A 12034-nucleotide genomic window follows, 5' to 3' on the forward strand; every position below is an offset into this window, starting at 1 on the left:
TAGTGTTTTCATGTGGTACAAACTTATCCTAGCCAAACTCTCTTCCAACCCTAAAACTAGAATAGATATCTTGTTCATATACAGATCACCTATTACCAACACCCTGCCGGAACTAGATATCTCTCTCCTATTAGCTCCCCATATTAAACCTAATACCACATGTATCATCCTTGGCGACATCATTTGGGCTTCAATGACAAGAAGGATCTCAAAGCAGAGTCCTTCCATACTGCACTCAAAGACATGAACATTACTCAAATATTAAATGCTCCCACTAATAACAAGGGTCATACACTCGACTGGGCACTCAATACCCAAGTCACTATTGAGTCGATTGTACTGCTAGGCTGGACCAAACATCACTGCATGGACATGTTTGAAACAAGAAACACAAGAAATCTCACAGCTGAAAACATATCCCCTCACCTTAATGACACCTTGGCCACCCATACTGTTATAAGTGACAACCCATGCCTTCTTGCTAATATTTACCATGAATGCCTCACTACTACCATTAATGCAGTAGCACCCATTACCACTAAAACACAACGTGCTGACAAACGAACAAGCTTCTGGTTCAATGACAAACTAGTCGTGCTTAGGAGGACTAAAAGATCCCTTGAACATATCCACAAAAAATATCATACTATTGACTCGGCCACTGCATTCTCAGCGGCCAATAAAATATATAAAGCAGCAATCATATCCCATAAAGATAATGCTTATAAAACCCACATTACCAATGCCTCACCCAAAACTAAGGAACTGTTTACGATCCTTAGAGAATTGGAAAACCCTACCCCAAACACCACACTGGCCAGCACTAGTAAAGAGTGGTGTACCACTATCTCAAATGTGCTAGCCTCCAAGATGGAACTATTACAAAAGGAAATTATCATAAAAAGAAAAATCCTAGTGTATAAAAATATCCCTGAGCCTTCCCTCAATCCAACTAATAACCACTTGAATTCCCTATTCGATTTCACGCCAATGACCCACGATGTAGTATAGGATAACATCTCTAAACTCAAAGCATCCAACTGTAAAGTGGATAATTTCCCAGCACAAACTATGCGCCCACTCTCTCACATCTATCATTACTAACTTCGTAAATGCCTCATTCATCACGACTACGGTTTGGATACCATCAGGGATACAGGTAAACTTTGCATACTTCTGCTGTTAGACCATTTGGCAGCATTCAATCTACTGGACCATGATAAACTTTGTGCTACACTATCGAATAACTTCAGGTTCTCAAAAGATGCCACTCTTTGGGTTAGATAATTTCTAGCTGAGCGCGCGTCTAGGGTATCCATTGGCAAAGAGGCTGCTCATCCCATCCCATTTCCCATTGGGGTACCCCAAGGGTCCTGCCTCTCACCTACTCTACAGAATGCATACACTAAGCTTCTGTTCTCTGCGTTGCATGTGATGGGTGTCATCTACACCAATTTTGCACATGACACCCAGATTCTCATACCGATCATAGGGAACTACGACTATGACACACTAATCATTAACAAAATCTATGCAATAATACAAATTTGGACGGCGATAAACAGCCTATATCTAAAGGATGAGAAAACAGAGAGTCTCATCGTGGGCTCCCAAAGTAAAATCAACGCTCTCCTCCCTGACTACACATCAATTAATATTGATGGCTCTCTGATTAATGTTTCAAAACAGGTAAAATCCCTAGGAGACAGACACTAGCCTAACCATGACAAAACACGTAAATGCATTATCTTCATCCACCTCCTATACCTCCAAACTAATTGCCTTAAATCGTCAGTTCCTCATGCCCACAAACTGCATTACTTTAGCCAGGGCACTGATATTATCCAAGTTGGACTATTGCAATATACTCCTACTAGGTACTTCAAATGCCAACCTAGGCAAACTACAACTCATGCAAAACAAAGCATTATGAGGGGTTAAAAAAGTCAGATCACATCTCTAATATCAGGAGGGAGACCCACTGGCTACCCATCAAGGCCAGAATTATCTTCAAATCACTGTGTATCACCCACAAATGTCTTGCTCTACTCAATAAGTAAAAGAGTACCCAGTAGAAAACTCAGATCTAACAAAAATGTGCTCCTGGTGGTCGTCCTGCGCTACAAAAGCTCAAGAGCAGGAGCAAGTAGTTTCTTAGTCATGGCCCCCAATCTCTGGAACTCCCTTCCATTAAATATCAAACAGGGAGACTCCTTCCAGAGTTTCAAAAAACAACTAAAAACTTAGTTGTTTAACACATTTTAGTAACGGGGAAAACAAATATCCATAGGTAATATGACACCACCTACAAACCAGAAACCAGCACCTCTGGCCGGACTCAAGTAACTCAAGTAACCTGACCTATGTAACTTAAACAATGTATCCTCATCATTATGTTAAGTGTAATTGTATGACTCATGCATGTACTTAAAAGTTGTTGAAATATTACTAAGATGTCTGTAACTATGCTGTGATACCTCAGGGTCTGGGCGTAAAACAAGTGCAAAAATAAATGAATAAATAAATAATGCAGTTAGAATACGCCAACATGTATCTAACTATTTTAAGCATTCCCTTAACCACAACATACTTCAACCAAACATACTATCACACTTATTGTAACCTTGACGGAGTGTTCTGTCTCCCGAACGCTTGCTCCTGTGTGTTTTAATCTGCCTGCGAGCAGCACTGCGAGCGTAGCTCTTGCTGCCAATTCTGCTTCCTGGAGGGGGCGGACTCTATCCTGCACACGTGATGGATCACGTGTCACTAATCCGACACAAATTGCCGGCCTAATCGCCCTAGCGGCGTGTTTATTGGAACCTTGACGGAGTGTTCTGTCTCCCGAACGCTTGCTCCTGTGTGTTTTAATCTGCCTGCAAGCAGCACTGCGAGCGTAGCTCTTGCTGCCAATTCTGCTTCCTGGAGGGGGCGGACTCTATCCTGCACACGTGATGGATCACGTGTCACTAATCCAACACAAATTGCCGGCCTAACCACCCTTGCGGCGTTAAGCCCTGGAGGCAGTAAGGGCTGGTGCTGTTTGGCTGTTCGGCGTGGTCGGCTGTTGGCCGCGGTAAGATAGGTACTGATTAATTACCATCTGTGGACAAGTATTTGCCACTTGTTGCCCCCATTCGGATCACCTACGGTTTGTTTAACTTCCTTTAAGAGTATTAATTCATCTATCTGTTCAGCCGGTCTTTGGGGAGGAGAGACGGACTAAGGCTGCTCCTCAAGCCATCGGGCGTTCCCTAGACGGCTAAGAATTTTATATGTAAATTCTGACCAAGCAAAAAATTAAGCTACAGTTTGGCGTATTTGCAAGAATTCAGTTCTACTCTCCATTTTTAAACTTTTTATCCTACTCTTGGATCCTCTCTTTTAAGCAGCACTTATTTATCCTGTTTTAATATCTATCTGTTTAATCATTATTCTTATCTATTTGTATTTCTACTCTGTGATAGTATTACTATAAGGTGACATGCGTACCTTAAGAAGTGCAATGCCGAATGGGCCAACTTTGGTTCAGGATAATGCCGAAACCCACAAGCGAAAACAAATGGGCAGTACGCCCCGGAGGCATCACCCTGCTAGTGCCTCGAACCTCAATAGACATACATCTCCAGCTGATATAAAACGTTTCTTCTTTGAGTCTAAACCCTTATCCTGTGACTTTACTGGTAAACCAATTGCCCCTTGTTTTAAGTTCACTACGAGCGCCCAAGGCTCGAATATAAAAAAACTTTTTGGGAGTTTCTGATAACACTCTTATTAAAGAGGGCGTAATCCCTCCTTTAAAAGAGCTTCACCCTATGCCTGTAATATGTGAAGCACCTGGATCCCCAGGGTCCAACACCAATTCCAACAGAAATCTAGAGCCTCAAACACTATGTCAGAACTCTTTAGGTCCCGCTGGTGGGGGGAGTCCATTATTACATGACTGTCATGTTCCCTCGCCACTCCCCCTGATCAAAAGCTGCTGTGGTTCATCGGATCCTCAGCCTGCAGTAATTGAGTTAAGCTCGAACTCTTCCTTTTTGGAAGGGGATGATTGTCGGAATTCATTAGAGCTACCTGAAGTTTCTTTCATATATTCAGACACAGCACATAGTTTGGCCGCTTCATTTGCTGCTCCCACTCCCAGACGCGTCCCTGATATCTCGGCCAGACCATCTGATGACCCTATTTTGCCTTCAGTCATTTCTCCGTCCATTTTGATTGATACCACGTTGCATGCCATGAATTTGGCCATTTCTTCTCTTTTTAAGCTGTTTGAAACGCTCGACCGAAAACTGCAGGCACACGATAAACAGATTGAGAAATTATTACATTTGAAAGCAACGCTTAAACATAGTATTGAAACGAATAGCCAAAAAAAACTAAAATCAAACCCTGACAACTCACTAATTTTTGATAAGTCGCCTACCGACCCTATTACACAATCACAAGCTATAAAGTTTAAGACCTTACCTGCCTTTCCGAATGTAATTCACAACGATTTTTCTCTGCCCCAAAACATTGAAAATCCGAAGGACAAATCTTTGTCGGACCCTGTAGTTCCTGGAGACAAACAAGTGTTTAACATATTCTCACTTAATGGATCTAAGCCACACGAAATAATACTTAAACCAAAAAAGAACCTGGTTTGTAAAAAAACAAAAAATGGTAAAGATACAACAAAAACGGCAACCTCAGCAACTAAAGCCTTCATTAAAGCCCTATCTTTGCCCAGGAAGCACACCACCATGTAGGCGGAAGCAGTACAAAAAAAATATAGCGCCTTGGCTAATGCTAAGAAAGCTAGTAACCAGCTTATGACATGCCCTGCCCAGATAGTAGCTTATGAACCATTAGAGGCGCTGGTTGAGGCTGCCGAACATGATAGGGCGGTGAATACACAAGCTCCATCTCCCTTAGTACCCCAATTTGCGGCGGCACAAGTAAAAGAGGGTGCTACCCTTGCAGCTTCATCACCTTGTCCTCCCTAGAGGATCTCAGATAAGAATGGTGAAGCCAGACGGAATGAAATCAGAAAGGAGATCGACTATTATATGACTAAACAAAGACCCTTGAATGCCCAAGTAGAGATGCTCAAGGATCCTAATATTTGAGAGATACCCCATATAACAGTCCATACAGAAAAGTATCATGTGGCACAGTCACTCATTACGCCCTTGATCCCTGAGCTTTCTTTTTTAAAGAAAATGTCTGCTCCCCTTAAAATTCCTACTAATTCTGCTAATACACCCACCACCAAGCAACTCACATTTAGTGCATCTGAAATGCCAATACAACAAGTAATAAAAACCGCGGTGGAAGAATATATGACCAACTTGAACAAAAATGTTACATTACATACAAAGTCAGAGGCTGACCAGCATACTATGCATTCACAAATAACTGATTTGAGCCGTTATCCAGCTGGTCCTGTTGCAAGGGTTGATATACATCCTCAACAACAAAACCACTCACTTGGTACAAGCTGGTTGCACTCTAACAGGTTTCCGTCTTTACCATTAAAAAACTCAAAAATATCACCCAAACAATCGCTATATCCATTGATTATCCGATGCAGAGATATACCTTATGCGAAGTATGATTTAAATCGCACTAGTATACTTGCAATACTAGCTGAAATTCCTGCGTTAGACGATCTGCAATCCTCCGATATTGATTTGGTGGAATTTATCTTCGATAATGATCTCTCTGTTGCACGGTTTTGGGTGTCCTCACGAGTTGTGTTAAACACTTTGTGGCTTGCTAAATGAGAAATATATGAATTAGGGTTCGAGCTTCTCACTGCTGTGACAACTCAAGTTCCTATTTCTGCGGTGCAAAACCCATCAACGCAGACATATGTTTCTAATCAGAGACAGGGTTTATGCGTTCAGTCGATTAACCAAAATTATCATCCAATGCCTCAATCTGTATCAAAGCAGTCGTAACTTACTTTGCAATATCCTCTGCCATTTTTGTCTATGATAAGCTGGAACACTCGAGGCCAGGGGCACTTATTGAGGAATGGTTCCAATAAGTTATCGCAGCATGATATTATTTTATTTCAAGAAACTTAGCTCACGGAGCGGCCGGTGTGGGATAACTTTGAAATAGTTTTTAACCCTGCAATACGATCTGTGAAAGGTCGGCCCATGTCCGGTCTCCTTATGGCCTTAAACATGTCCTCAGAAATTGTTCTATAACACCAGTCTGCGCCAAATCGATATACTCAATTGATAATTATCACAATAAGAGAACAAAGATATGCGATAGTAAATATATATTGGAATCCAGCTGCAATGTCCACCAAAACATTTCTTAAAGATCTGGAAGAGTTATGGTTAGAGATTATTAAACTCCCTAAATACCCGCATGTTATCCTGGCGGGTGATTTAAATTTGCACTGTCTGGATGCTCCCCATAATCGCATGGATAGCAGACTGGTCTCCTGGAACACTTTTATTGAGTCAAAAAACTTGGTTATGTTAAATGGTTCATGCCCGGCCGATAGCCAGCCAGAGAACACATGGAAAAGAGGACACTCTAGTGCCATTATTGATTTCATTTATGTTAATCGCATATTATTCTCTGATATTAAGTTATTTTGTGTGATCTCCACTGAGGACAGTGATCATAACATATTGAATGTGAAATGGCACTGTATGGCTTCACAGGGAAAAAAGGAGATATATAATACATACCACCCCTTATTAGTAAACAAAGGTATGAATAGATTACACTGGACTGAATACAATTTGGCGAAATTCGCCAGGGTATTTGAACAAACAATTGTGTATGAGAAGACCTCAGGTACCAATAAGTCACTTGAGTATAGTGACTTATTGCATACATTCGGTACAACAAACAAGGTGAACACAAAGTACTCTCCCATGCATTCTTTTGACAGGGAAGTTCAGCGACAAAAGTCCTGGTTTAGAAGGGAAAAACAGGTAGTTTTGTCTTTGCCTATCTAAGTGAAATGGCAAGCCCTTAAATCATTGAAAACAAAACATAAAAATTGGATGAAGGCCCATTGATCTATTCTTTACCAAACTGATGGAGAATGTATGCTCCAAAAGATGGGATCAAAATATGGACACTAATTAATAAGACCAACCCTAATACGCAGATTTCATTACAAATCAATGACGTAGCAGAGGCTCAATGGGTAGAACATTACACAAATCTATATGCCTGTCCTGAGACTACAATTTCACCACTTAGTCAGTGTGATCCAGGAGTTTTTACTTTGCAATTCTCAGTAGCAGACATCTTATTTTACATTAATAAATCTAGTAGATCGTGTGCCCCTGGTCCAGATGGGATCTTTAATTACATGATGAAGCAAGATCCGAACCTATGGGCAAAGATTTTATATCAACTCTACTCCACAATCATGCGCACTCAACAATTGCCTAAATCATGGTCTCTCTCTATTATTGTTCCGGTGTTCAAGAAGGGTAATAGACAAGACCCCTCAAATTATAGACCGATTGCCCTTCTTGATACACCGGGCAAGATCTTTGCCCGGTTGATTCTCAGAGACTTGCGGGCTTGGATAGAAACCTCTGGTAATGCCGATGTATTCCAAACTGGATTTGTTGCAGGAAAAGGCACGGCAATAAATATTACAGCAATCAATGCGATTAAAGCTAAGTGTGAATGCCTTAATCAGCCCTTGTTTTTAGCTTTCGTGGATTTTAAAGAGGCCTTTGATTCAATCGATAGACATCTTTTAATTAGTAAATTGATTAAAATGGGCTGCCCCGGTTCACTAATTAAACTGATTGCGCATCTCCATACAAATACTGCAATTCAGATAAGAACTACTTTAGCTGGGCATCTAACTACCATAATTCCAACAGCAAGAGGTCTGAAACAGCGCTGTATTCTGGCGGCCACTATTTTTTAACCTGTTTATACTGGACATGGGCAAGAATTTTATTGATATCAACTCAGATGCTCCAAAACTCGGGTCTCATCAAATTGCATGGTTATTATATGCGGATGATCTTATTTTAATCTCTAAAACGCCGTCAGGTCTACAGCGGCTGATAAAAGGTCTTTCACTGTATGTTCAAAGAAATCATATGGGTCTTAATTTAAGCAAAACACAGATCATGCAATGTCATAACAAAAAATGTCGAACCCTAAAATTGTCCATCTGGACTTTCCAGGAAGAGCTCATTTCTATTACCCCACAATACAAATATTTAGGAGTGATTATTAACAATCTGAAGTGTGATATTCCTTATGTCCAGGATATAAAACAAAAGCTGAAAACACTAACATGCCAAGCTAAAGTCCTCTTGCATAAATTTGGTAAATTTACATGTTCTCAGATACTTTTATATTATGCCCAAAAAGTTCTACCGATAATAACATACGGCTCTGAAACCAAATTACCAAGGGACCGTGTGTTTTGGGATCGATTCGAGGGAAAATTTTGGCGAGCAGTGTTTAAGTTACCGAATTCAACTCCAGGTCCTTTGATACATTATGAGTTAGGAGTCCTTTCAATGTATGTGTTTTATGCATGGAACTTGTGTTCGTTAATGCGGAAATTTTTGCTCTGTATAAATTGTTCAGATTTATCTTATATATTGGCTATATACATGCTGAAATCCACACATTTTTTTTCCCAACAAGTGGAGAAATTTTGTTACCAATCTTTTAGTAGAAGCCGACATTACTATTGAACTGCTTTTAACCAATCCCAATCGTGCCCAGAGAAAACTATATCAGCATGACTGGATTTGCACTTTAGAGTGTTGCTCGCAGTATAAAGATTATAGCGGTCTGCCTTTCGGTACGAAAAGAATGAGAACTGCAGCCTCTTATTTACTCAAATTCCCCTCGCCCCACTTCAGAAACAACTATCTCCGATTTAGACTCAATCTATGGCCCACTAGAGAAATTTTATCTCAAAGAGGTCAAATAACAAAACAAGAAAATATCTGTTGGTTTTGTTAATTACCAGAGTGTGAGGAAACTTTAAAACACTTGATAGTAGGTTGCTCTTCACTAAAAGAATTACGCTGTACATTTTTTAAAAAACTGTATGAAAATTATAACTGCCTAACTAAAGATGTACTTTGGTTTAGAATATTCTCCTCACCCCTGCAAGCTGTTCGTATAGCTACTGTCCAATTTATGATAGCACTAATTCTTGAGATAACTGAATGTATAGCCTAAATTTCCCCTAAATAGATGATATGTGTTATGTAACTAACGTACTCTTCATAGGTGGATTACAAGTGGCTTTAACGATGTGGTAATTCGAACCTATTTTAGATTGATTTTTTAGATGATAATTCAGATGATGTATATATATGAATTGTGATTTTGCCACCTTTTGCTGTTGTTGTGAAATGATGAAATGTTGAAGTAGAGGGTTTGTAGGTTTGTGCTGGGTACTGATTTTGAGCTTGATTTTGTTTTGAATTTCATTTTGATTAATTTGTGTTATATATTAAATTTAAAGGTTGATTATCAACCAACCAATTAATAAAAAAATAAAAAAAATACTATCACACTTATACTCACATAATTATAGACTGTTTATTTTTTTATCCAGTATGGATTTTGTTTCCCAATGACCTAATGATTATTTAATGTCAGTACAACAGCAGTGTGTCAAACACTAATGTTGTATCAAACATAGTACTTAGAATGTACTGTTTATGAGGGTCTAAAAAAGTAAATGTGTATGTAAAATTGTATACAATTAAAGCTTTTAAACTATCTTGCTTAACAAATCATACTGTTTTTTCCCACCGAAAATGAACAAGAGATTCCAGCTTCATAACACTATGGAACTAAGTAACAATACCAATTATAATCAAATACATATTCTATAAGCACTATCCCCAATTGCACTATGATCATAAATACCACATACAGTTCAATTATATCATTCCACCACTATACCACAAATAATTTATATTCCCACTACATTACCTATAATTACTATACACATATTACTAATGTGGGGATTGTGACCATACTTACTGTACACATATTACTATAGTACATATGGCCAGTGCCCAGATTCTTGGTGGCATGACCTATGGCCATGCCACCAAGAATCTGACCACTGGCAACAACTTCCACAATATAATACAACCATATAGAAAGTATATACAATACATGTTGAAATAGCCAAACTCGCCCAGAACCTCCTTCCAATGCAAACTATGTCCGCGGACACTGAAATTGACCGCAGACTCGTCAGCATTTCCAAACCCTTTTTAACCTAGAAAAACAACTCTGTATCACCTTCATTTCACTACCCTACCCTTTCTATGCCCTCTTTGACCCATCAAATAACCCCAAATCTCACAGTGCTCTCCGTGGACTACTGGGGTTCACCTTGAAAAACAGCTCCATATCATATTTATTCCACACCCCCAACCTCCCCATTCTCTCTTTCCGCAACCAAATAACCCAAAATGTGTTCTCCAGACTTTTCCCCCACTGAGCTATCCGAGGACACTGGCCCCTGTCCGCTGATCCAACATGGCAGCCATTTCCAAAAATATGACGCACCTCACGCTCTTCACCATCCAATCAGCACGCACGTCTGATGTCTGCAGACATCACGATGGCCCCTGGGCCAATCGGAGGCCTGTCCATGGCCCAAACCCAGAAAACACACATTTATTTGTACCTACATTTTAGCCATTTTAAATAAAGGTACTGTATGGATTTACACCAAATTTACAAAAGCATGCGTTTGGGACCAAGCCACCGCTCCTGACTCAAATCTGGTAAAAATCTGGCTAGTGGTTTGGGCTATAGGTATGAACAGAATTCTTTTCCTTTTCAACTTTGAGGAAAACCACACATTTTTGGAACCCCCTATAACTTTGCCCCCCTTGATGAAACCTCACCAAACTTTGCTAAATCAATTAGTGGGGCCATATACTGTTTTTACAAAGATTGCTAAGGATTCCTCTGGGGGGGCAAAGTTATAAGCCTTCCAAAATGTGCTCTTTCTATGGGTTGAGCAACGTAACCATAACTACACCTCCGCTACTGCAGACCATGTAATAAGGAGAGACACAGTATCAAATTAACAAACATAGAAGTGCCTGATTCCTCTGCAAAAACCAAATGCCAAGTCCTGAAGAAATTGACCAAATAGCAAATTCATAAAATGAAAAATGTAATATTTTATCCCAAATCCATTGCATACGAAAGTATGCAACCTAATAAAACCCACAACAATAACATCAAAACAAAGATCACAATATACACAATGAATAACAATTTTCTGCATACATAGAAAAATGTATCCCAAACCCACCCACTGCATTCAACCAAATTATGTGGTGGTTTCTAAAGGGATTGCAACATATTAGTGATAGATTTAGGACAGGTAAAGCTGTGCTTACATCACAGAGTTCTAACGATGAACGTGTAGTCTAAAGTACAGTACTGATAAGTACATAATACAAGTGAGCCATACGTTGGAAATAGTAGCTATAGAATACACAACATGTAGCAAACCACCAGATCTGTACAAATTGGGTCCTATAACTATATTATTTCATTTAATGCAGCTATTGATTCTTTTCTTTTAAAAATGGGTGCTCGTTTGCAGGCTGTAGAATCAACATATCCTTGTTTTGAAGACCACTGCTGCCTGCTTTTAGAGATAGGCAGGCTATTGAAGGGCTGACAAAGAGGTACCCTGAAGAAAAATATGTATCGCATGCTTGTGCATGCCTTTGCTGGGGTTGACACTAGAAACATAACTGTTGTGAGGAATTGTCACCTGGCATGGGTGTAAAGCCCTGGCATTTAGGATTTTTATAAACAAATAAAATGATGCAGGTAATTCCATCTCTGAAAGGGTAATCGGGTGATCATAGTTCCCTTTCATAAGCTCCATGCAAAAAGCAAAGTATGCATCTGTGTCCTGCTAAATAAGATTTTCGTTGCCTGCTCAACCAGTGGCACAGAGCAGGATCAGAGGTCCAAGCTGCTTATTTGACAGCTGCAGTGACAGCCAAGTCTATGTGGCACAGGG

This window comes from Ambystoma mexicanum, chromosome 7q (assembly GCF_040938575.1).
Source record: "Ambystoma mexicanum isolate Mex_15411 chromosome 7q, UKY_AmexF1_1, whole genome shotgun sequence".
Taxonomy (NCBI): domain Eukaryota; kingdom Metazoa; phylum Chordata; class Amphibia; order Caudata; family Ambystomatidae; genus Ambystoma; species Ambystoma mexicanum.